This window comes from Cavia porcellus, unplaced genomic scaffold (genome assembly GCF_034190915.1).
Source record: "Cavia porcellus strain 051 isolate PalLab524CR breed Dunkin Hartley unplaced genomic scaffold, mCavPor4.1 scaffold_9, whole genome shotgun sequence".
NCBI lineage: Eukaryota > Metazoa > Chordata > Mammalia > Rodentia > Caviidae > Cavia > Cavia porcellus.
Window position 1 is genome coordinate 12,645,487 of NW_026947492.1, and position 26,782 is coordinate 12,672,268.

Below are 26,782 nucleotides of genomic sequence, written 5' to 3' on the forward strand. Positions count from 1 at the left end.
GGAAGGATGGCAGGGTCACTTCAGTTTATCCTTCATCCTTGTTATTATGAGTGTGCCACTCTAAGTGTGGGCAGGCAGGGCTGCTGCCTGTACCACTGTCACCTCCATCCCTGGTAGGGATTGCCTAGGAAATCAGGTGTGTCCTCTCTGGAAGGACTAGATGAAGCCAGAGGACTTCAGAGCCTGGGGACGTGGTCCCAACCACAGAGAGGAGCATACCATCCAGTGTAGCAGATACAGCATGGTTATCTAGGCTGCGCATAGGGAAACTGAGGTCAGGACAGCCTGGAGGGTAGCAGGGATCAGGGTGTCTGTTTGTGTAACGTGGCACAAGTCGGTGTAAACTTAAGAGTGGGGCATAGCAGTAAGAAACTCAGCTTCTTCGTAACAGAAAGGCCTGTCCAACCGTGGGCCCTAGGGGTAGGGTTAGGTGATGACTACAGGGATTCAAACACCAGGCAGGTTTTCCAGATAGATAACCACATGAGGTCCCCCTTCCTACCTTGGGGTAGGAATAAGGCACGGTCTGCATCCTAAGCTTGAACTAAAATGCTGTGGCCATTTTAGAGTGAAGGTTCTTCATTTTAGAGTGAAGGTCCAGTGAAATGACTTAATGTTCCAGAATTCCCAATCACAATCAGGACTCAAGGACCCAGGGGGAGAGAGGTTGGCATGCTGGTGGCAGTCAGGAGGCCCCAGTAGGGGCAGAGACAGGCCAGCAGTCGAGACCTTGCCAGGCCAGGCATCACATGACAGAGGCCAAACCTGAGGTCTCTGAGCTGCTCCTTGGTACTTCGTGGCACATTTTTCCATGTATATGCAGCAGCAACTGATTGAAATCAGAAATGTCGACAGGTGACTCAGGTCTGCCCTCATCCCGTCTTTGACTTCCTGCCCTGCGTGCTTAGAGAAAAAAACTAAAACCAAAATCTTCCCTCCCTCTCATTCATTCATTGCTGCAGAAACTTCAGACCCTAATTTTATTGTTTAGTGGCATTGCAAAAATGTTTCATAGCCTTCCAATGCTTAATTTATAAGATAGCTAGAGTTATTCAGGTTTTGCTGCAAGCTTTTCTCCCCCCTCTAAATGAGTGGATACAGCATAACCCATCAGTTTCCATTGGTTGTTAATAGAAAGCGTAAAGGGATTGAGCCAGAATCGGCAGCGCCTCATAGCCTTAGATCTCCTGACATTTGCTGTTGAGGTCTGCTGCTCCAACAAGGGGGGGACCCCCATCCTTCCTCATGCACACTCTGAGCAGTGCTTGTCCTGTGCTGGCCCTAGTTTTGGTTCACACCAGGACGCTTCCAGCTGATTTCCAGCCAAAGGCCCTGCTGGCTGACAAGGTCAAACTGGGTCTGGTGTCTTGCAGAGGTCAGGAAGCAGGATCAAACCAACCAGGAGAAAGAAAAGAAAACTAAAGCAGCAGTGGCAGGACCTGCTTTCCAGTCTCCTGGGTTATCCTGGGAGTTAGCAGCTTGTTATGCCTCCCAGTCCTTCTGGATGGAGAGGCGCTAATTACACAGCCTCCAGAGGAGAAATGGAGTAGGGTAAGGGTGGAGAGAGAAGCAGGTCAGGATAACACGAGACGCCGTGCCTCAGAGCAGGCAGCCTTACGCAGTGGTGGGCCAGACTGGTGTCCACAGTGCCTGGAGCATGTGTGTCCTTGGAAGACTTACCGGAAAGGGAGGGACTGTCCCCCTCCCACACTCTCAGGGCCTCCTCCCCCAGTGTCTGAGGTTTCCTGGGGTTTCCCTCAGCCTCCCAGCCTCAGATCACATGACGGTCAGAGTAGGGTAGCACAGAAGGTCCAGGGATCTCAGAGATAAATTGTCCAAGTGTTTCCATTCTCTGCCTCACTTGTCACTGGTGACAATATGGATGTTTGTACAGAGGCGACAGGACCTGTTACCCTGCCTGTGGTGGCTGTTTTTCATTCACGGGAGGCACGGGGCGGGAGGTACAGCCAAATTGTCTATTACGGTGTCCGCTGTTTACCCCCTGAATGAGGTTTTGGGTAAGGGAAAGAGATTTTATTTATGGCTGGGAGACTGCCCACATAAATTCCCCAAACTCCCACACATATGTCATCCCCCTTCTGTCATCTATCTTCGGAAAATGTCTTTTGATTTTGCTTCTGTCCCTCTGGGTCCTCTGAGTGATGACGTGCAGCCATGAGTTAATAAATGCCCTAAGAATACCCCACTCAGCCCTCTGTTACTCGGAAAGGCTGAGGTCGTAACATTCTAGAGCCCTAAAGGCTGCTAAGGTTCCAGTATCAACCAGCTCATTTTACAGATGAGGACACAGGCCAGAAGGGGGCAGTGTTTCGGCCAAGGTCACAGGGAAGTGCCCAGTTGGCACCAATCAGGTTAGAGCCCAGTGCCCTGTGCTTTTCTTTCAGTGCCTTTTTTTTTTCTTGCTGCCAACTGCCAGGCTCTCTTAGCCTCTGGGAAGCAGAGTCATCTTCAACAGCCTTTGAAGGTTATTTTTTTCTTGCAGTTTTCTCTAATCTCTTCTGGAAAATTTTCAGACATTAGCCATTATTGTCCTTGTCCCTAACTACATTAGGTACTCACTGAGTGAATGCGGGGCTCTCAGCCTGCCTCTTCCTACTCCTGCCCTGCCCTGCCCTGTGTCGTGGCCACACTGGACTCCTCCCTGGTATCCACATGTACCAGCAGAGTCACTCTGGACTCTGCCCTGCCTTCGCTGTGCCACAAGTGCTCTCTTGGTTCCATCCTTTGCTTGGAAACATCTCCAACCACTCCTCCTCCTCTTTTCCACCTTCCTCCTCCTCTAGCACTGAGAACTTAAATGACTTTCTTTGTAAAACTTTTCTCACACTGTCTGTCTGTCCTTCCCAGAGAGAATTTGTCTCTCTCCTGCCATTCTGCCATTTCCCTGGTGCTTGCTTCTGTTCCAGCATTTATAGTGTTGTGTTCCAGTTATTATAGAACTTTCCCGCTGGACTCAGAAGTGCAGGGGAGAGTGATATCTTAACACCAGTGCCCAGCACATGTTGTGTGCAAATGTAGCACTGCCACTCAGTGAGGGTGAGGGATGAAAACCACGACCGTTGCATGACTCGGTTCCCCAATGACATGACTGATACTGTCATTTTCTTCTGGTATTATCTGTGAGTGAACGGATAGACTGGGGAAGAAGTGAAGAGATGCGAGAAAGAAAGAGGAAATGATCATCTTACCTAAAAGAGAGAACAGGAATTTGCTGAAGATTCCAACTGCATTCTAATAAACGTTTTTGCCCTGATAACAAATACATAGATTCAACCATTTGTTCATTAGTTCTTTCAGATATTTATGAGAAAATTACTGAAGACACAGTGCTAAATAATAATAGTAATCAGAATAACAGCTTGCACTTGGAAAGGCTTTACCCTTACTGTCTTTGGGCACTGGCTAGGTATCTCTCATACCTCAGTCCATCTTTAGGCTGGAATGAATGATTCCATTCATAAATAAAAACAAAAACAGAGACTCAGAGAGTTTTGAGTCATCTAAGATCACCCACGTACTTAAATTCGAACCTGTCTGCCTTCAAAGCAGTCTCTGCTGTGGTTTGCAGCAGCTCTGGACCCTGGGAACAGTTGCAATCTCCCATTGCCATACCAGTCCCATTAAATATACTGTGTTCTGTCTGGTAAAGAAATTGCAAGGTGGAATAATTATCACTCATACGAGCTCTTGCTTTTGACACTTTCACTTCCAAGGAATTTTCTAAGGGCACAAAACCAAGCTGCCAGCTGAGCAAACTGAAGCTCGTGGACTTCAGAGGCGGACTTCAGAGGCTCTGTCCTGGTGGTCAGCCTGAGTGGCATCGGGCTCACCAGCAGACCATTGCAGCAACTGAATCTCCTTGTTATGGTGTCCCTGTGTGATGAAGCAGGAAGACCTTGGATTGATTGGACTCTGTGTCTTTCTAGGACCCCCGAGGACTTTACAACTACATTTTTTTTAACTTTATTTTTTCCAGTGAGCTCCAGTCATTTATAGAAAATGTTCAACACAGAACATTCAAGTGTTATAAAGATGAAGCTAATAGGAGAATTGGGGGAGACAAGAGGAAAGGATAAAAAACACTGGTTTCTAATCTTGTTCTGCTATGTATTAACTATATTGGATACACCAAGGATCAAATATACCAGCAATATTCTTTGCCTCATAGAGGATCCACCCTGGGGTTTTTGAGTAGTGGGCTCCCCTAATAATGTTACCATGTGATTTGATTTATGAAATTTTGATTGACGTGTAGCTCTTCATCTCGGTTCCAAATTGAGTCATCTATATAGACAATCAATTGGTCTTTCACATTAGTGACAAATGAAAATTGATGACCTTCTCCTTTATCCGTCACCTAGAAAGGGAATACAGAATGATTTCTGGAACACAAATCTCTCCCGTGGTGAATGCCTCGGGGGAGTCTGTTTCTGTCTGATTGGTGCCTGCCATTCAGCACAGTGCCTGACCTGAAGAAGCAGGCTGGGTCGCTGTTTACCAAATGAGTTATCTGTAGTAAAGTTTGAACCTTGAACTGACCTTTCAGTTTCCAAATTTCTCTTCTCCCAGGAATTGGTCAGTGCTCAAGAATGCCAACCAATTTTATTGTCAGTCTGCAAAATATATAATTAGAGTAAATATTTTGCTTCCTCAAAAGAGCCAGCAAGTGAGTCTCCATAGGCCTGTGCATGTGTAAGACCATTTCTGCCCTTTGATTGTACTTAGGCACCCAGGCCAGTGTGCTGTGAGATGTCACCCATCTTTGCTTGGCTTGGAAGCACTAACAGTATGCTCTCAGGGTCTCTGTCTTCTCTCGACCTTTTCAGAAGCCAGTGTGAGCTATACATTTGGGACATCGCCTTCTTTGCTGAGAAGTTAGGGATGAATTAGGCTCCATTTCACAGATAATAAACAGCAGGGTCCCAAAAGGTGGAGTGAACTGGCTAGGGGCCCCTTGGACAGCACCAAGACTCCTGACTTCCCACTTTTGGGAGATGTTAGCACTGTGGTGTGTAGTGTGTAAGCATGTTCTTAAGGGCACGTCGGTTCAATTTCCCCAGCCACCTACAAGACAGGCAGAAGTGAGTGCATCTTGTGGAGCTAAGAAGTCACCTCAAAGAAGATGAACTGAGTAGAATCTGAGTAGAACACACCCGTGGTGGCAGAGTCCTAACCATTCTGTCAGATCTGAGGGCCACGGGGGTCTCACAAAATGATGCAGAGCCAAAAATAACAGGCAGGTAGTAGCAGGGAGTGTAAGTATTGCTTCTCTATTTTGTTTTCTTGAGCTTACTGTGATTGGCCTCTGGGAGAAAACCAGGAAGGGATTTCAGAGATGAAAGAATAGAGCCCAGTTTCATTAGTAGAAGTTCTTAGTAATGGGGCTAATTTCCATGTAATTTTGGTGCGTGACTGCCTGTGTTCATTTGTATCAGAAGGGCTTGCCTCCCTCCAGGCTTTCGTTTTGTCCATCAATGAATGTTACAGCCTGATGGCATCTTCTTCCTATGGGATGCAGCAGGTCCAGCCTTGGTGGGCAGAGCCAACTGGTAGTACTGGGTTGCGCAGAGATTGATCTGGCATTGGAAAAACCAGCAATGGTCATGATTGGTCAGAATTCCAAAAATCTGTCTCCAGTTCTGCGCAACACTTTACAAAGTCTTGAGGTATGGAGCGAGTCATTTACAAGCTGTATGGCGGGGAAGAAGATGGGAATGTGAAAATTATGGAGATTTTGTTTCCATGTTTAAAAAAAAAAGTATGCTTGCTAGACAGATGGAATGGGTTCTTTTGGATATCAGGGTCCCCAGAACTGGAGGCAGCACAGAAAGGTCAGACAGAATTTTAGCATCAAATGAAGGGTTGGACCTATTATCTTTAAGACCCTTTCAACCTGGGACTCAGTGATAAAATAGTTAGCATTTGGTCTTATACTCTCACAGGGAGACACTCCACTATCATTGGATCCTCATTAATAACCATTAACAAGAACTTAAATCAAGGCAGCCATCTGCCTAATTAAAGCCATGACCCCATTTTGGCTCCAATTGCTTGGATAAGCCAGGTAGTACAGTAACGGCCTTACTGATCCTTTCATTTTGCTGGTGCAGACCTGGCTTGTCCAGGCCTCCTGCTCCCTGCGGCTGCAGATGGAGAAATTGGCCATGAACAAGGGAGTGGCAGCCGCTGCTAGATATCCGCCGAGTCTGCGTGTGAGTCCGAGTGGGTAGGGTGCACTTGTGTGCCTCGGCAGAGCCAGAACATCCCACTCAGCCTCACCGCTCAGCTCCAGGCTGGACTGTAGTCACACTGTGTTCTCATCAGGCTGGATCTTAGGCCCACATTCACTGTAGGCTTCCTGGGGCCAGTGGGAAGCACTGGACAGCAGGATGTGCAGAGAGCTGTCGGGTTGGCCAACAACCCCTCTGTGTCTTGGTGTGTTTGCTGTCCTCTAGCTGAATTAGGGGGCCTGGTCAGCCCCTGCTGGGATGAGCTGGTGAGGCTCTTAAGCTCATCCTGGTGAGGAACCTGTATAGAGAACCCTGTCTAGCCAGGGGTCAGCTGTGCGCAAGCTTCTGTGCATGGTCGTGTGACCAGGGAGACGGTGTCTCGTGCTGGCTCTGAAAAGCACTGCAGGTGAGTCTGATCCCCATTCCTGTTTGCGGGTGCGCTGGTGCACTTCTCTGAACCTGTACTGCAGGGTCAGGCGTTAGCCTTAACCATTTAAACTCCATTTACCCTCCATGTTTCAGGTGGGGAGACCCCAAGGGAGTGATCAGTTGTTTGTGAGCCACAGGGGAGTCCTTCAGGTATCTCTTTTCTTAGTCCATTTTGTCCTGACTTAGCCAGGTACCTTACCAGGTACCCAGGTTCCACAGTGATTGGGGGCTGGAGAGCAAAGCGGAAGTGGAGTCAGATGTGTTGTGGACAGCAGAGGTAAGCATCCAGCATGGCGTAGAGATGAGGTCAGAGCAGTCAGGAGCCAGACTGCCCGATGTGAATCTGAGCACCACCCTTCACGAATTGTGTGACCCTGAGCAAGAATCTAATTTCTTAGTGCCTCAGTTTCTTCATCTATAATATGGGACAACCATCCCTAGTCCATGTTTTTCTGAGAATTCAGTAAGTTCACACATAAGAAGCTCTTAGGCCAGTGTCAGTTACATTATAACTGTTGTGAAAGTGACACCACTGGGCCACCTGGTTTCCATCTCTTGGCCTTTCCTTGCCTGGAGCAGCCTTCCCCATTCTTTTCTAACTCCTATTTCTTCCCTTTTTCAAAAATGTGTTCTAATCTCCCCTCACTCCAGGAGATGCGGATTCCCACCTGGTTTGGAGAACACTGATTCCAGAGTTCTCAGAGTACAGGTGTGTAAGTGCTCACTCTCAGGAATATGCTCCACTGTCCTCACTGGTACTTACCCATCTGTTTTATGCAAACGTTTTAAAAACCTTATTTCAATTCCACCTACTGCAGGAGCCTGAGAGTATCTTGAGGGGGTAGACTCTGTCTTCTCCATCCGCACAGCATCCTTCATGCTCGAGGATTGTCCAGTACTGGCTAATAAATCCAAGTGAGCCCCATCTTTCTCTGTCCCTTTATAGCAGAGCCCTACCACATTTTCTATTCCAGCTGTCTCCGTTTCATCTCCTCTCTTTCCCTATCAGTAAGACTCTCGCCAATCAGACTTTTCCTTGTTCATCAAGGACGTTCCTATTGCTGAACCCGGTAGCCTCTCTCCAGGCCCCGTCTGACCGGGCCCAGCAGCAGTGAGTGTCTTTCCCGGCTCTGTCTTGCTGCACCTTTTCATTTGACTTCTGCCCACACCTCCTTGGTTCTTGCCCCACCTCAGTGGTTGCTGCTGTCCGTCTCCTCCGTTGGTCTTTCTCCATCTCTTGATGGCTGCACGTACATTACCCCAGGGCTGAGGGTGTTTTCCTTCCCTGTTCACTCTGCTCCTGTGGTGTCTCATGTCTCCTGGCTTGACTGCATCTATAAGCATGTAACTTTAGTCTCCGGCTGCCTACTTGACTGTCTAACATGGAGCTTTTAGTTTTCCCTTCCATACCTGCTTTTCTTTCTGTCATATCTGTCATATATTCCCTGTGTCATATATGCCATCAAGTCTGTCTGCACTTGGGCTCCAAGCCTTGCACTTAACCTTCCTCTTGTCTTCCTCTGATACTGTACACCTTCTCCATCAGTGATCCAGCTGGTTTTACCCGGCGCCCGCAGCACAGCCTGACCACTTCCTGCCACTTCCACCTACTGGTTTCCTGTTCCAAGCCATGGTCTTTCTCCTCTGGGTCATTGAAGACTTTTCCTAGGGGCTTCCCTGCCTCTGTCTTGCGTTGTTGCTTTCAGTTGTCAAGACAGCAGCAGGGGTGATTCTTTTAAAATGTAAGTTGGGTCCTATCAGTGCTCTGCTCTGGGCCTCTGCTGGCTTCTTATCAAAATAAAAGATGTCGTCCTCACAGTGGCCCACAGGGCTTTCTGGGATCTGTTATTTTTGTATTCTCGTTTCTTACTGCTCTATCGCATGGTCACACCACATCAGCCCTGGCCCCAGCCACAGGCCCCCCTGGTTTCTTTGCTTTTCCTCAGACACACCAAGCCTGCTCCCACCTTGGGGCCTTTGCACCTGCTCTTCTGTTTTGAACACTCTGGATATCAGCACAGTTTACCCTTTCTCAACCTGAAGGTCACACCCTTCCCAATTTCTGCTTCTCCCCACCAGCAACATTTTCTCTCCTTCCCTGCTATATCTTTTCTGTAATAGTTGTCACCATTTGACATTCTAGTTCTATTTGTTTCTTGTCTCTACTCCCATGAAAAAACACTGCTTTTATTCTCTACTATTTCCCTGTCACTTGAGACAGTGCTTGGTGTTCACTAGCTGTATACTGAATGAATGAATGTATGAATGAATGAATGATACAGACTTAGGGGAGGCCCCAAAAGAGCTTCAGAATTGAAAGCCTTTGGACATCATCTGCCGAAGCCTTACCTGCCATGGAGGCGGCTCTCAACCAGCGCTCCGCACTGAGAGCAGTGCAGTTACCCTGTTGGCTCCTGTCCCTGTGTGCTGTGATCCCTGCCGCTCCTGAGGCTAATCTTGCTCATGTTCTGAGGAAGTCTAAGCCAGCAGCTAAATGACTCAGCCTCAACCAAGTCTTGGCTACAGATTTTACTTTGTCCTTCTTAGCTTGAAAATCTATTCCCAGCTGTAATGCCAGTACAGCACCCAAGCCCCTGTCTAACTGTGGAGGCTGAGACCTCACTTAAACCTGCTAACTGTGCTGCAGCTCTTCCAGGACTGCATTCAGGGTTTGTTTGCCTCAGTCTTCCAAGAGACTGGAGCCCAAACCCGGACCTAGTGTTCCAGCTGGCTCTGTCACCTGCTCCCAGCTCTTTCGTGGCACTGTCATTGTCAGCAGTGACAATAATTGCTAGTTGCTGGGAGTCTACACTAGTTATGTCTGTGTGTACTCAGGTTCACAAAATGTGAGTAGCAGCAGGGAGACTATGTAACCAATTCCACTTTTAAATAGTAATAACAACTGGCTTCTCTTTCTGGTAGCCCCCACCATCTCGCTGTGCCTCCCTGGCCTTGTTCCACCTGTCCCTCAGAGCCATACAGAACAGGTCTGGTGCTCATCCCAATAATGACACCTCTGAAGCATCCTCTTTCCCAGAACGTCCTCTTTCCTCAGAACATCATCATGGGGGCTTTGATTTTTCCTTCCATCTCTGCTTGGGTTCTATCCACTGGTCATCCTCCTTTGGATGGCTTTTCTTTGTCCTCTTTCCTAATTAAGACGCAGTCAGTGGTAGGCACCCCTCTCATCAGTTTCCAATCCAATGAAGACATCTCTGCCGGCCTGATGGGGGTGAGGTCTCCAAATTCACAGCCCCTTGTTGGACCCATTCCTACGCAGCCCTGCTATCTAGTCTTGAGGTCAAGTCAATCTAAGCTCTTCCTGTGCCCATAAAATGTAGCTTACCTCCCACTCCAGCTCCTGCCAGCCTGGGCTTTGGTCTCAGCACTCAAGGCTGAGGCTGCTCCTTGATAGCCCTGGAGCAACATCAAAAGGGGTTGGTGCTGGAGGTTCCTTAAACTGAGTCACCTCTGTGGCTCATTCCAAGGTATACTTTTCCGAGCCCTTCTAAGACATGGTCTTTTGAGCACAGAGTGACACAGGGAAGGGAGGAAGCACTACTTTGCTGGTGATATTCATAAATTTCTCCCAGCGGCAGGGATCTAACAACATGAGACTTTGAGCTTTCAGCTCACAGATGAAAGAACAGGGATTTTCCCTAAGATGTCAGAAAAGGGAATCAGATAGCTCCAGGGACCCCCGTAGGAAGCTGCATTTAGGAGCTGCTCCAGGGTGACACCAGCTGCTAGCCTGTGCTAAGAAAGGGCGGCACTCTGACCTCTGCGTAGTCGCCTAGAAATCCCAGGCCAATCACTTAAAGAAAGACGGAGAACTTTCTGAAGCTGGTAGGTAAGGAATTCTTATACATGCTGGAGACTGGAGTTTCTCAAAGTAAAAGGACCTTCCTCTGAGTGTGATGGTTGAATGTTAATGTCACCTTTAGAACCAATTTAGAAAACTTACAGTTCTAAAGAAACTGAAGCCGTTAAGTGGCAATCAGTGGAATTACGGAGGTGAAGTAGGGCATACATGAGTGAAATACCTGTCTTGTCCCCTTTGGAGCTTTTAATCAACTTCTTCCTCAGATCGCCCTGAGAGGTGTGCTCCCTGGGAGAGTCCAGAACAGGAGCCAGGGCCACCGTCCCCTGGCTCCTGCCAGCCTGGGCTTTGGTCTCAGCACTCAAGGCTGAGGCTGCTCCTGCTAATGGCCATAGTTGTAACCTGAATGAGCTCCCTGCTGAATCTTTTTTTACTTTTTTGTTTTGTTTTGTTTTGGTACCGGGGATCGAACTCACAACCTTGCACTTAACCAGGCAGGTGCTTCGGCCACTGAGCTAAATCCCCAGCCCTCCCTGCTGAATCTTGAGTGGCTGCAAAACTTACTACAAAGTCTTGAAGATGGTCACCAAGGAGAGCCTGGAGTTCAAGTTCAAGTCTTTGTATTGCAGGCATCATGGAACAAATTTGGCCTTGGGTTCAAACTTCATGTGCATGAATTTCACTTACGCTATGTGCCTTTAGGCAAGCGACTCAGCCTTCCACATTAATTTTAACTGTAAACTGAAGATACTGGGGCTTATCAATTATGGTATAAGTTGAAAGGCACGAAATAACATACTACACAGAGTATGTGACATATGTAATATTTAGTGCATATTAGTTCCTTTTTTCTTTGTTGTTTCTTTCAAAAAACAATAGCTTGTTCTAGAATTATGACAAGCAGCTGGATGTCATCGTAGGATAATGCGATGGTGTGGCCTTTACTGACACATGAACCTGCAGCTGAATTACAGTTTCTGTAAGGGGCCTTGGGAAGTTAAATTATTTGATCTCTGTTGTCATAAAATGCAGATAACAGTACTCACCTGTGTGATTGTTGAGGTTTATGTGAGAGATAATATATGGAAAATTGCTAGCAGATTGCTTGACAGTCAGTAGGACGTCAATAAGTAATGGCTGTTATCGACAGTGCCATTGCTGTAGGTTTCTATTTCTGCCGTAACAAATTACCACGAATTTAGCACCTTAAACAAGACAGATTTATTATCTCAGTCTGTAGTTCAGAAGTCTTAACCAAGCTCAAATGAAGATGTCGGCAGTGCTTTGTTTTCCTGGTAAAGAATCTGCTTCCTGCTCGTTTGGGCCATTGGTAGAATTCACTTCTTCGTAGGACCAATGCTTTTTAAATTTTTTATTATTTTTCTTGGCTGGCAGCTGAGAGCCATTCCCACCTTCGTGTGTGCTGAGTCCTTGGCTCTCAGCTCCTTCCATTTGCAAAGCCAGCAGTGGCAGGCTGAGGTCATTCTCACCTTGCTGTCCATGGACATCAGCTGAGAAGGGTTCGCCGGGTTTCAGGGTTCATAGGATTAGGCTGAGCCCACTGGGGCAGTAGAGGATCATCTCCTCACCTCAGATTCAGTACCCTGAATCCAGTCCTCATGGTCCTTTTGACTGTGGAAAGTGACATGTTCTCAGGGTGTGAACATCTGCTTACTGCAGCTGATCCTCTGTGTCAACAGCTTCCAGGGTGGGAAGAGGGGGTCACTTAAAAACCTGATGGATGGAACTCTGCCCTTGGAAACTGTCCCTAATCCAATTATTGTTCCAAATTACCTGACTTCTAATGCCGTTACCCATTTTGCATGAAAGCTGAGCATCCTTGAGCACCAAAGCCAGTGTCTTTCCTCGATAGATGAGGGCACCTCATGGGTTAGCCACGTGACTATCAGCTTGTGCCAGCGGGCGAGAGAGGCAGCCAGGAAGGGATGTGTAACAGGAAGTACTTTATCACGTTGATTTAATAATCTCCCTGCTTCTAACATGTCAGGACTCCAGCAGAGTAGCCCACAAGCTGAATGTTATCTGAGGCTGTCACGTGGGCTTTGCTGCGATCTGTTTGGAGTGATGTGTTTACTTCCTGCCATGGGGCCTGAAGAAAATGACGTCTCCACAGAATCCCAGCAGACTCTTATTTTCCCTGTCATTCTTCCAGAAGGGACAGAGTCACTTGTGCTTTAAAGAAGCACCTACTGAGAGCAGGGAGTTAGGGAGCCTGGGATCTGGAGCCTAGAGGGCAGGTGGCAGTCTGTTCTTCGGTCAGCTGGAGCTTGGTCAGCATGGCGAGTGCCCTGTTTTGGGGTAGGGAATGTGGGAGACATGAGGAAACGGCATGTTTTATCAGCACATGTACTAAATATGCAAGACCCTAAGACTCATGGGAACTGGAGAGTGGTGCAAACTGGAGCATTTAGGTGCTGAGGTGTTGGCTCCAGAGTTGTAACGACTGTGGCTGCCCAGGGACTCTGGACACGGTGGCATTTTGAATATCTTGTTCCCTTCCAGGTGTTTCTTACCACCCAAAGTGGAGTAAGTGAGGGCATGGTGGACGTCACTTTTAAAGGTGGTATCACAGGAGGTAGAGTACATTTGTGCTTATTGAGCACCTACTCTGTGCTCATCACTGTCTATAAATTGCACAATTTAATTTTTCCTTCAACTCAGAGGTGTCTTTGGTAATGTCTGATATTTGGGAATTGGAACCAAGGCCTGGAGGAACCACTGGTGCAGAACGTGGAACGCCCTAAGTTGGAATCAATGCTTGGGTGCAGACCGTGCTCTGTCCTTTATGCTAGATGCCTCTGCTGTGCTCCCTCTATGGAGCCCTGGGACATCTGGCCGTGCCTTGTGACTCTGGAGGTATCGGGAGAGAGTGGGAATGACCAAGGCACAGACCAGTGTGACACTGGAGTTCTTTAAAGACACAAAGGGCAGACCCCATACTGAAATTCTCTATAGCTGTAGCCTCCGCAGGTTTCCTGTTCAGACATTTGGGAGAGAAATTAACTCAAAATTGAACTGCAGGAGTAGTGCTGAAGGCACTACTTTAGGCTAAAAATAAGAGCAGAGGCTGTGGTGCTCAGAGGAGCGGAGTCTGCATGCTGGCTTTATTTATAGCTGCTTATTTATTAGATTCCAAATGATGTTTAACCAGGAATCGTATGGCAGTGATCTTTGATTACTTATGTGGCTAATGGCTGCACATATATTAGTACTGCTATTTGTTTAGCCCTGCTAATGTACTGGTTGCTTCTCATCCATGAAGCCACCAAGCCAAGGGCCAAGAGCATGGAGAAGTAGTGTGCCAGGTTGCTCTAGGACAGGGGAGGGCTCCCCAGGAGGCTGTTTTTTTAAGGGGCCCTTAGAAATGATGGGGTAGGGGTAGGGGTAGAAGTGGAGCCAGTACCCTAAAAGGGAAGCAGAGTTTGAGACTAAAGTTGGAACTTTAGAGCATGAGACACCTAACCTCATATTATTGCAGGGCTGATGGAGATATTTACTATGTATCAAAGTATTTACCAGGCATGATGCTAAATGGCTTTCCAATGATTTTACTCTGTCTATCTCTCATCATTTTGAATATGAGAAAGCCGACACTTAGAGAAGCTAAATAACTTAGCCAAGGTCACCCAGCTGGTAGGAAGGTGGAGCTGGCCTTCAAAACCAAGCTGTCTGCCACTGGGGACCGTGTCCCCATTCCATTGCCCTGCCCCACTTCAAAGCCAATGTTTTCCTTTTCTTTTGGTTGAATTTAACTTTTTTGAGCAAGTGGCCCAAGAACAGAATGACAAAGCTGTCGACCACGCAGCCTGGAAAGGAGTATAAAGAACGAAGCTGCTGGCTTCCTGTCCCTCCTGCAGTGGTTTGGAGCCCGCTCAGGCTGAGCCATGAGTAGTCCCTGGAGCACAGCACTCAGGGCTGCTTCATGAAACGTGGGGAGGCCGGCTGGAGTGTCACAGGAAAGGCCAGGCTCGGGTGATAAGTAAAGGTTCCTCAGTGAAGGGAGCTCCCTGCCTGTGCCACAGAGTAGGTCAGCCACAGCGCTGTCTAGGGATGGATGGGAGGTGCAGTGGCCTGGGTGCGTGCAGATCAGAAGCCACAGAGTTTCTGTCCCCTGGCCAGTGAGGGGAGCAGGGGCCTTCCTTACAGGGAGACTATGCATCACTGCGTGCCTCCTGCTCACTGCTGACCCCTGGATCCCTGGGCTCGTTCTCTCCTGGTCCTGTTTTCCAGGATAAGACTCCTTTCTGGGGCATCGCAAGCCTTTGCAGGCGGGCTGTGGACACATCCCAGGCCATGAACACTGTCCGTGCTGCATCCCGTTCTCTACATGCAGGAGCACAGCAAATCCCGCCTCTCAGTTTGCTGAACCTTTGCCTCTGCCACTTGGAATCCTCATCTCCTCACCCTGTCACTGGCAGCATTTAATTCATCACTCAAGGCTTCATTTATAGCAGCGCCTACCTCGCGTGGCTCAGTGTCATGAGTTTCAGCAGTGACCTATCAGTGCCAAGACCGTGTCTGACTCCCCCTCATTGCCCTGATTTTCCCTTCGTCATGGTAGGTGTCACGGGGCTGGGAAGGTATGGTCCCTTTTTTCCCCACCTTAAGGTCACGGCCGATACTCCTGTAACAAAACACAGGCAAATAAAATATTCACAATAGATTTACTTAATCAGTTTACACGACACAGGAGCCTTTAGAATTGAAAAACCAAAGAACCAGGGAAAACTCTATTTTTCTGCTTAGGTTCAGTGGAGCATGGGCAGCCCATAGAAATGTGATTAGGAATGGATAAACAGTGTTAGACTGAGGGGACCTTTGAGGCCTGTCACCTCAGGTTCTTCTTGACCTTTCTGTGTGGAGTTCCTTCATCCTAGATGTGGGGCAGGAACCTCTGGAATAAGGATCATCAAGGAAGAAAGGACTGTTCTAGGTTTTATGATTTTCTTTGATGGAGAAAAAATCTGGTTACTATGACACATTTTGGAGGGAGAGGAATTCTGGTTCCCACTGATAGATGAAATGGGGTGGTGGATACAGTAAGTTCAGAGAAGGTTAGCAAGACCTGCTTCTGAGACCCTGTGATTTTTTTTCTCAGTTCAGAGTTTGCAGCGTGACCGGGTACCATGCCCTGGGGTATCATACTCTGAGCCCTGATCGTGTTTGTTAAACCTCGGGTGGAAGTGTGAAGGACTTGATTGGTTCTGAGTTGCCACAGAAAAGGTGCTGGTTCCACTGTAGGGGACACATACCTACTGGCTTTGAAAGTGGGGACACTGGGGCAGGAGCCTGAAATAGAACCGTGAGGAGTTCAGTGGTGGTGAACCTATGGCGCTCGTGCCACAGCAGGCTGTTTGTATCATTGAAAGCTCTAAAAGGTTCGCCATCACTGGCCTAGATCATTCAGGTTAGGGGAGAGAGGGAAGCTTAACTTGCTATGTATGACTCTGAGTTTGGAAGGAGGAGAAAGAGCCAAGGACAAAAGGGACACAGCACCGAGTCTCCGGCCTTTTCAGTTAGAGCCAAATTCAGGGTGTGAAGCGTTTGACTGTGTACTTTACCCAGCCTCACGGGGGCCACTGTGCTGCTGGGCTCCAGTGTCTGACTCACACCCAGGGAAGACCCTTAGAAAGTGCAATGCCCTGGCCTCTGGCCTTTCACCCTTCCACCCAGGTCATCATTTCTGACACAATACTAGTGGCTGCCTGGGGTTTGCCCGGATGCAGGATACTGAAAAGAGGAGCCTTGGGCAGTCTCAGAAGGGACAGAGAGGAGAAAGAGCAGAGGGGAGTTGGGGTGAGTGGCCTGGGAAGGGTGAGTGACTCCAAATGCTCTGCGTGCAGATGACAATGATGCACGGGAGGAGACTCCCAGGCGTTGCGAGCTGTTGGGTGTGCAGGGGCTGGGTTCTATCTGGCCATGGGCTCTGAGGTCCTGCCTGTTCTGAAATTCTGTACCTGTGCAGTTTTCCTCTCTTGAGGCTGCATGAGAGCAATTCCCCTTCACTTCTGCCCTCCACTGTTGTTTTCTCTCCCTAGCTCTCCTTTTTTTGTTTTTGCTCATCTTATTTAATACCCACCTGGGTCCAGATGATCCCCTGACTAAGTGCTGCTTAACTGCTGGCCACCTGTCTGCTCAGTTCTATGGACACATTGATTGAGGCACAGAAGCCAAAGCCTGATTTTGGAGAGGACGGGTAATGAGAACAGAGAGCCCTGGCGGCCCACTTAGATTGGATTTTAATAAAGTTTCCAGCTAACCTAAATCATCGCCATCACAGCGGCCCAGCAACTGCTCAGCAGGTGGGTCAGCGCCGGGCTCCCTCCCCAGGCTGGCAACAGGAAGCATTGGGGTCTGGCGCTCAGAGGTGGGCAGAAGTGCCTGTCTTGAGCCTCAGGTTTCCCGTGATGGTGAGGCTAGAGCTAGTAGAGAAATTGCTCGGAGGTAGAGCTCCTGGAGGGGAAGGGTAATGCCTGCTCGCTCAGCAGCTGCTAATTAGTCGCAGATGATGAGATAATTCATAAAAATTAGCAGTGATTTCCTTCATTGTTTTAATATCAGTGGGCAATAAAACTGCTGTTAAGGATGACTTTTCTCTGCATCAAGGAGCAGGATGTCAAGGAAAAAACAGCCCTCCACAGAGGCAGAGGGAAGCAAAAGGGAAAACAGAGCTGGTAAAAGTGACAGGGGGAGTGATTTCCAAGCTTTGGCTGAATTCATAGGAAAGAAGTCAAATTGAAATGCAAATTCCAGTGTCTTGGGCTCTGGCTGGAAAGAAATGCATTTGGTGGTGTCACCTTGGCAGTGATGGGCAGGCGTGTGGGCGGGTGGCGGCAGGGCTCTGCCTGCTGCTCTGGGCAAGGCAGGATGGTGGGAACCAAAGGCCCGGGTTTAGGTGTCACCCCCGCAGGGAGCTGGCTGCAGCCTGCAGGAGGATTCCCAGGAGAACGCCTGTTCTTTCTTACTTGGCCTGTGGCGTAGTCTGCCCTTGGCCGCCTCCGTGGCCTTTCTCCCTGCTCTCATCCAGCTTTGCTACCCTGGCCTCATGTTAGTTTCTTGAGTGTGACAAGAACCTTCCTGATTTAGGGTCCTGTCCATACCATACCCTCTGCTTATACCATTATTTGGCCCCATTTCTCTTTTTTTTCAATCTGGTCAACTGTGAATTATCCCTCAGATAAAATGTTCCATAGTTTCCTGGAATTGTATTTCTCTTCACATGTGGGGAGTTAGGGATGGATGGACAAGTGGCGTTTTCGCAGTCCTCATGACTACATTGCCTAAAGAGCTGTGTATGTGACCTAGCCCCTGTCCACCTCTCCCCAAATCTGTGCTATTCCTGGAGCTCCCTGAACATGCCACACTTTCCCACCACGGTCACCACCTCCAGAAGGCTGTGCTTCATGGGTCTGTCTGGCGAGTCCTTACTAACTTTCTGTGGCCCCGTTTCAATGCCAAATATTCCACGATGCATTCCTGATACAATTCTATCCCTCTTAACTGCTCACAGCCTTCTACCATACCATATATAAATATCTTTATCATAGTAGGTTTACTTTGAGTCATCCTTGAATTTTCCGTACTGATTTAAGAACATTGATTAACACACAGTGGGTACCCCCCTGGGTACATTGTTGAGTAAAAAAATGAATGAGTAGAAAGACTGGAAAATGGTTTTAGTATTATTTAGTAATTCAGGTCAGAGTTGATAATGGCTTAGAGGAGTAACAGTGGATCGAACTCATGATCCCTGACCCCTAAACGGATCTTTTCAAAGTTAATTTGGCTAGTCTTGGTTGTGAATTGGCTGTGGATGATGGAGAACTCAAGAATGATCAACTGTGTAAACATACATAAGATTTATTAAGGGAAGAAAGGAGGAACATCTTTGGGACTAGGGCAGGGAAAGCCAGAATTCCCTTTGACAAATGTAGAATTTGAGCTGCTTGTAAGACATCTGAGTAGAGAGACAGATCAAGTGGACATAAAGTGTTAGACCTGAGAAGAAAAATCTCTTATGAAATATAAATAAGATGGAAGTATATACCAGAGTTAATCAGCCAAAATATTTTAACCAGCAGGAAAGAGTGGAGCACTGTGAGTTTTGTGTCCTGGAGAGCACATTGGTCAATGATGGTAGGCTAGCTGGAGAATGGTGGAGAACAGTCTCAAGAGACCAGCCTGTCTGTGGATGGACCAGCAGACACTGTTAGGTCTCTTACTGTGTTCTCGATAATACAGATATCTGTTTGCCAACCTAGGAAAGTTGTCCCTCGCAAAGAGTTGGAAGATTCTCAAGGGCTAAAACATGAACACATGCTTGTGAATTAGCACAGAATTTTTCCAGATCATTAGCACTTTCTGGAAAGCCTTTTTTTTGGAGGGCGGGCTGGGAAGAAATCAGAGTGAAGGGAATGGAATATGCGTTTAATTTAATGATGGTTGATTGTTCCATTCACTCATTGATACTCAGTACCATGATAAACAAACCACTGTGTGTCAAGATTAAGAAGAATGAGGATATCATTTGATTTCTGACCTCTAAGAGCATTTGGGGATGTTACTAATACATATGAAAAATTGAGTGACAGTGTAAGACAATTCAATACCTATCTAAAGGGAAAACATTTAAGTGCCCAATGAATGCTACAGTAAGTATATGGTACAAGAGCCCAGCAGTAGAATTCACCCATTCTGTACCAAGCAGTCAAGGGTGCTCATCTGATCCAGTGGTTTTTCTTGGAGGAATGAGTGAATCACGGGTACTGTTGAAGGCTTAAAAGAATCCGATGGAACAGAGTAGGATCTGCACCTAGCCTTCCATAGAAGATGACAGTTAGATCTGCTGCCATCTGTTGGTGAGTGTGGGAAGGAACATGGAGCTTTGGGTAGTGAAATGAAAGGTGTCAAGAACCAGATTGTTGGCACCTACTTCTCTGGAACAAAAGCAAGAGTTCTGATCTAGTCTATTGTAAAAAATGCAGTCCTTGGACCAGTGACATTGACATCACACAGGAAGTGCTAAAATCGCGATCTGAAGCCCACCCCAATTAGTACTGGCAGTTTATCCAACTCTGAGGTAATTCTCCCATTCATTAAAGTTTGAGAACCACTAGTCTGATGATACGAGACTTTTTTGGGACAGTTCCAAGGCCTTTCCCTCTGCAGATTCTGATTGATGGAGCTAGGTCAAGACCTCTGGATGCTTATTTTCACCAAGTGTCCTCAGAAGATGCCTTCGAGGAGGAAAACTTGGCAAGTTTTGCTTTAGTCCATCGCAGGACAGTTGCCCACATCCCTGGGTCGGGACAGTTTTCCTATTATGTAGATGCCCAATGGTGACTCCTCATCTCTGGTAGAATCATGCTTTTGAAGTCCACCAACCAGGAGGTATTTTGGTTCCTGCAGCTAAATGGTATTTCTCCATACTCTTCATCATGCTTCAGCTCTTAGCAGCAGAGTTGGGCTTCACTTCCTCTTCGAAGTTCTCTCTTGATCTTGGATTCTATTAAGACTACATTCTTTCCCAATTTCTTCCTCCTTTCCTCTCTCTCAGGATTGAAGTCTGGGTTTTGCACTGAGCTACATCTCTGACCTCCTTTTAAAATTTTTTATTTTGAGGCAAAGTCTAAGTCACCCAAGATCCCCAGGCTGGCCTTGAACTTGTGACCCTTCCACCTTGGTCTCCCACCTTACGGTGTGAGCCACCATGCCCGACTTCTTGACCCCCCACATATTCTCTTCCCTAAGACTTTCATTCTTTTTCCCTTTCTGAACAGTCTTGTCCCTTCGTGGCCATAATTACCATTTCTAGGTAAACAAATCTCACATCTGCCTCTGTCCTCCTTCAGCTGTGCATAGGAGTTCCCCCATGGGCTAAAGTGCCACTCAGGTTATAGATGGTACTGCTACCCTACAAGGCAGCGTGAATGTAAGCTAGCTGTAGCATCCAAACCACTTGGATTTGAGTTCTGCTCTTCGCTTATCAGCCAAAGCATCTTGGGTAGATTAATTGACTTCCAAGTCTCAGTTTACCTTTATAGTAAGAGTATAGTGACTGCTTTAGAGGATTGTTTTGGATCCCATGTGGAATAATCTGTGTAAATCACATAGTGCATAATAAGCACATAATGAATGTTATCTTATTTAAAATAACTCATCTTCATGATAACCTATCAAAATAAACTCAATTCCTTGTATCAGCCAACATTTTTTTTTTCAGATCGATCTTATACACTTCCAGCTGCCTAAAATATCTTATTTTGCTGCCTTTCGTGATCAAACATTGTCACTACCTGGGTCATGAAGGTAGTGATCACCCTGACCCCAAAAGAACTTTTGCACACATTCCTAAATTGAGCCTTGCCTCTTGAGTCTCTCACAGCACTTCTACGTGTATTATAATGATTAAGCACATGGCATCTTCCCTACAAGACCAAAAGTTGCATTCAGGCTGTGCCCATGACCTTATAGTAGTCTTATCCCCAGAAGAGAATCTCGCTAGCCAGTACCTGTATGCCATGCAGGGAAGCCCAGATGTCTGCTGGTAGTGAACAGGCTGCACCATCTTCTTGGGCGCAGCCAGCATACCATGCTCCATTATACATGCTCACAAGAGGGAGCAGTGATGTGGAGAATCAAAGTAAGAAACTACCCCAGCGTTATTGCTATTGGCTCTCGAGGCATTTTGGCATTTGTGCTTCAGATTTATCTTTCTGATTATGTTTTATCAGGAATATATTAATTTGAGTTTGCATTCCATAAGCACATACCATCTGGGAAAATGAAGGGGCGATCCAAAACCATGCTGGGTAGAGGGAGAATATAGTTTATCAGTCGTTTGGTGATAATTCATACAGTGAATACTCAACCCTAACATAACTGAGAGTTGACCATTTTGTCGTATGGCTTTCTTAGCTTTCTGTATTCAAACTCTTTGTAACTATTAGTCAAGGGCGTATGAATCACCTGTGAGCAACAAGTAAAATTTGGGAATAGAACAGAAACATTGTTCTGAGTTGCAGACTGCTACGATAATGATACCTTATGTTTGTATAATTGTTTATTTATAAAGTCTTTACATATGTAAGTTTTATCTGCATGACACTGAAGTAAATGGAGTAGGTCCTATATCCCACTTGACAGATGTAGAAACCAAGTCTCAGATAAGTGACCTGACGACCCCAGGCCCTCTGAGCTATATGGAGGCAGGATCTCCTTCCTTCCCCTCCTCAGGTTCCTGTGCTGGTTTTACTTCCTGTGTTCCTTTAGTTAATCTTCATATCCTTAATGTTCTTTAAGATGTTTCTTATTGACTTGTAAAATTGCTAGCTGATTCTTCTTTGTTGGTCCCATCTTTCAGGAGAAGTCATTATTTGTATATATTTTGTATATTTATGGTTTTTGGACCAAATTTATCGTGAGGTCCTTTTCTGTTAACTCTGCTTACCGGGTGATCTGCAGGTCTCTTTCTGTTGTGTAAGGTCCCTCCGTCCATACTGCGCGCCCTTGTATTTTGGCCATCTGGGTCTCTTTTTGGCTATGTCTATCTTTTTGGTGTTGCTGTTGCAACACAGGCTCTCGTTGTGGTGATTGTCCTCCAGACAGGGGCTGGCTGTTAGGCAGAATAAAATCTGTGATGTTCATCCAATTAAAGACTGAACTGAGTCCAAATTGGATTGTATCTCAATAAGGCTTAGTTTACCTGTTTCTCCCTTCCCCCAGGGCACAGCCAGCATTGATGAAGAGCCTGGTGTGTTTACTAGGTCCTTTTTCTGGCAAGTCTTGAATTCTAGTTTTCTTTGTTACAGGGCTGCTAAAAAGACCCTCTCTGACTTATGAAGGCTTTCTGTTTAGGTTTACAATATTTTGGCTTCTGCTCTATTTAGTTTCAGAAATCTGTATGTGACTTAAAGGAGTACCTGGCCATGTATTTGAGGATCCTCAAGTACCTAATTTTATCTCTCTAATCCTAATGCCATCAAAAGCTCTGCTAGCCTCTTTTTGCCCCACACCAATCCTCTATACAAAGCCTGGGTCCTCAGCCTCTCTTCTTGTGCCCAGAAGTGACAAATCCTCCAGGCTGGAGGCTACTACAGAGCATCAGCTTATCTTTTCTCACTTTGCTTCCTGTAGTTGTGTCCTGTCTGATTTTTTTGCTCCAGCAGGTCTCTGATACCTTGAAACAGATGAATGCTGTATTTTATCTGTCATTTCTTTTTTTAAAAAAAATTTTATTTCAAAATGAAAGAAGAATAAAAATGATGATGCAGAATTTCAAAACAAAATAATAGGAGATTAACAATGGTTAAGATATTGCTTATTGTTATCTTCCAAGTAGTTGTTCAGATTATAAGATACAGGCATAAAATGATCAAACAATCAAATAATGAAAGCACAAACCACTGTTTGTGAGCCATCATTTCTTAATTGTTCTCAATTAAATCACAAACTACTCCATCCTACTTGGAAGCCTGATATTTATTGTTAACATACAGGAACTACAGAATTACGAGGGTAATTGGTAGCTTGGAGTCATAGTGGGTGGCCTGGCAAGTGAGGGACAAAACTTTCTCATGGCGCTTGGTAGTCTGTTGGCTGCCCAGCCACGGAGGAGGCTGGGAAAAGGATGGGAGTGGAACTGTGGGCAGGGAGGAAGGTATTCATTAGGCTGAGGAATAGGTATTCACAAGCTCAGGAGGCCTTGATACTCTATCAGGTTTATGGGAGTAAGAGAGGCCAGTCAGGTGATTTGCTTTGGAAATGGGGTGGTGGGGCTCAGAGCAGAAGTAGGGTGTGGGAGAGGCCTTGAATGTAGGATTGGTCGATATGCGTGTCAGAAACGACTGTGATATGTGGAGGGGTTAGAAAGAGGAGAGATGTACTCACAGAAACTCACAGAATATTGACTGGACAGTTCATTCCATCACAAAATCCTTTCTGAATCACCAGTTTGGACCTGGTGATGAAGAAGATCAAAGTTGATGGTGGAACTGACAGGAGACCGGGTGATTAGGAACAGCTGAAGAAGGTGCTGGGTGGAAGAAGACCCTGGCTGCATTGGGAGCACCAGGCAGGGACCAAGAGAAGCTTGAGTTGGTCTCTAAGGTTAGCCAGATGCGTGGACAGAAGGCATTTCTGGAGAAGAAACCAGCTGAGAAAATGTGGTGCTACACAGACATGGTTCTGCAGAAACCCAGGAATTTCCCTAGCCCCTCCCATGGCCCTGGGCCATGATCTCTTGCCTGGACAGAGCCTCCTACCTGGTCCCGCCTCTCACTTCCTGATGTGTGCTATGTTGGTCTCCTCGTCTCCTGACCGTGGTTTTTAGGGTGGAGGGTCAGTAGGGTGGAGCCTCCATGACTGATTCCAGGTGGCTTTATAAGAAGAGGAAGAGAGACCAGAAGAGACGGACATGCCAGCTTCCCGGATGTTATTGTGTGATACTTTGCGCCCTGTTGGACCTCTGCCATAAGAAGGTGATCACCAGGTGGGGCCCCTCATCCATCAACCAGAACTGTGTGCCAAAAGAAACCTCTTCCTGCCTTACTGACAATGGTCTTGTGTTATTCGCAACAGAAGGCAGACTAAGACTGCATGGAACCTACACTTCCTTCCTGCAATAGAGACCTGACCATCGCAGCCCAGGAACTGCTTAGGGTTTCCTAGTTTGTGAAAGGAAGTACAAGCTCCGGGGGAGCATTCATGATCTGATTATTCCTACCTTTCCGTCCTCATTTTTTCTACACCTTCTCCAAATCTGTTCTGCACCCTTGTTCTGTAGTTTGTGGGGACACTTGTTGTTCCTCAGGATAAGCAGCACGTTCCTGCCGCTCAGTGTTGTCCTTAGTTTCCTTATCCCCAGCTGGACTTCCTTGTTATTTTACCTGAGAATGACTACTCTTTGCTCAAGATCACGTGAGCCCTTTTCTGGAAACTTCTGTGATGCTTCCAGAGTGAATCATTCTTCCTCTGAGTTGCCTAATAGTTCGCCCCTTTGTTAACATAAATCACACTCTGTTTGTCTCAGAGCTTTTTGTGTCTCTATTAGAGGTTCTTCCTCCTGGTCAGCAGTGCAGACCCCCTGAAGGTAGGGAGATCCTTTGTTCAGCCTCCATCACAACTCATGTGCTGCTGGTGCTCAATATTTATTGACTGAATGAATAAGTGAGTATTGAATGGGCTTTCCACGTGTTTTGCTCTAGGTATCTCTTTTTATAATTAAAGTTTTTTAAAAAATCAATTTCAGTCAAAAAAAGAAAGATACATTTTATGTGAGGTTTGAGAACCATTATAAAAGTGATTTATGGTGGATAGGAGATCTGTGCAAACATTAGGAAAATGCAGACAGCTTCTGCCGGACCCTTCCATCACTGCAGACCTTACACGCAGATGCACAACTGCCCCCAGCAGCCCGCCCTGAGGACCGGCGATCCTTTGGCTGATGCCCCTCACCTGTCTTTTGACCTGGCATGTGAGTGATTTTAGGGAGGGATCTTGAAGTGCAGTTGTTCCTTGGTATCCATGAGAAATTCTTTCCAGGATCTCATCAGAGAGCAAAATCTGCAGGTACTCAAGTCCCTTATATAAAATGGTGTAATATTGGCATAGAACCTACATACGCCTTCCTGTACACTTTAGATCAGCTTTAGATTATAGTCCTAACACAGTGTAAGTGCTTTGTAAATAGTTGTTATGTTGCATTGTTTAGGGAATAGCAATAAGGTGAAAAGTCTGTACATATCCAGCCCAGGTGCAGTCCCCACCCCCCAGTATTTCTTATCCATGGTTGGCTAAAGCTGCAGATACAGAGGGCTGACTCGTGGATGAGAGTGCGCGCCGCAGAGTGTGTGAAGATGTTACAGGTAGTGTGTGTGTACAAAGCATCCTGAGTTCAGGGATGATCTCCGGGTGAGGCCTGTGCTCTCAGGCACACTTGCACCGATGGCCTTAGCTTTGTGCCTAGACAGCCACATTCATTCACAGCGTGCCTTGGCGGAGACCACACTGGGCTTAACCCTGTGACCTTGGCCTCCTGGTCTCAGGCTGCAACCAGCAGCCAGTGTGGCACAGCAGGACCTGGTGCGCCTTTCTCTTCTCATTTCAAGGATGAGGTTCAGCACGGGCAGCTGGGCAGCCAGGGCCAGGTTACTACCAGTCATGAACTAGAGGCCCAGAAAGAGTGGACACTTCAGCGTGGAGAAGGACACCACCACGTTCAGAAGGGCCATTTCTCCTAGATAGGGATGACGACAAGGGTCCCCTGGCTTCCACTTCCTAATGACTTTTCACCAACATCCGATGTCGTGCCTCCTCCCCCCAGCTAATCTTCCCAAGGCCCAGATTTAACTCCTCCTATTTTAGTTTCAGGCCATTTCTTCTGTTAATGGTGTCCCAAGCTGCCTGAAATAATTCTTGCCCTTCTTTTATGTAGCTCTGTCTCGCATATTTATGGGACGTTATCATGTCCTCGTAGGCCCTGATTCTCTGGGTTCCACATATTATGTCCCTTTAACCTCCCTTTATAGGTCAAGCTTTCTAATTCCTTTAATCATTTTTATTACCTTCCTTTGTATTCAGTCTCCCTCCATGGCTTCTTTTAAGAGCAAGAAGGCTTCAACAAGTATATCCAGAAGGGCCTAACCAGGGGTGCAGTCAGAGCCCAATGTTTTTGGTATTTTTGCTCCTTTGCCTCTGATGAAGCTCCTGTGCTTTCCCATTTTACCTTGGCCTCCACTCTTCTAAAGTCATCTGCCCTGGACTTCCCCTTCCATGGAATGGTCTTATCCTCAATACAGACCAGTCCTCAGCATGGGAAAGGAGTTTAGGAGGCATCAGAGCTTGCAAGTTAAGGTTGGGAAGATTCAGGATGGGAAGAGAAAGAAAGTTCCAGGTGTAGAACACCTGGGATGTGACAGGCACCTTGTGAAGCCCTCACAGACACTGTTTCAGTGAATTCGTGCCACCTCGTTGCAATTGTAGAAACTGAGGCTCACACTTGTCCAATAACTCCCAAGAACACAGCCAATAAATGGCACAACTAGGATTCAATAACAGGCCGTGAGATGACCCCAGAACATCTTCCCTTTCCTCTGCACTGCTTCCTCTGAAGGAGGTAGGAGGAGGAGGGCTCTGCCATGTAGCTCCATGCAGCAGGAGCTGCAGAACTCCAAACAGCAGCAGGGGAGAGCGCTAAGGTTTCCCCGTCCCCATAGAACCTGGATTCTCGGGTCCAGCTGCTTTCTTCTGACATGACTCAAGG

At 46.9% G+C, this 26,782-nt stretch overlaps 1 protein-coding gene across 1 annotated transcript in view; it reads left to right on the forward strand.

Moving 5' to 3' along the window:
* The window catches only part of Grik4 (glutamate ionotropic receptor kainate type subunit 4), a 431,262-nt gene that overhangs the window by 126,423 nt on the left and 278,057 nt on the right, over window positions 1-26,782 (forward strand).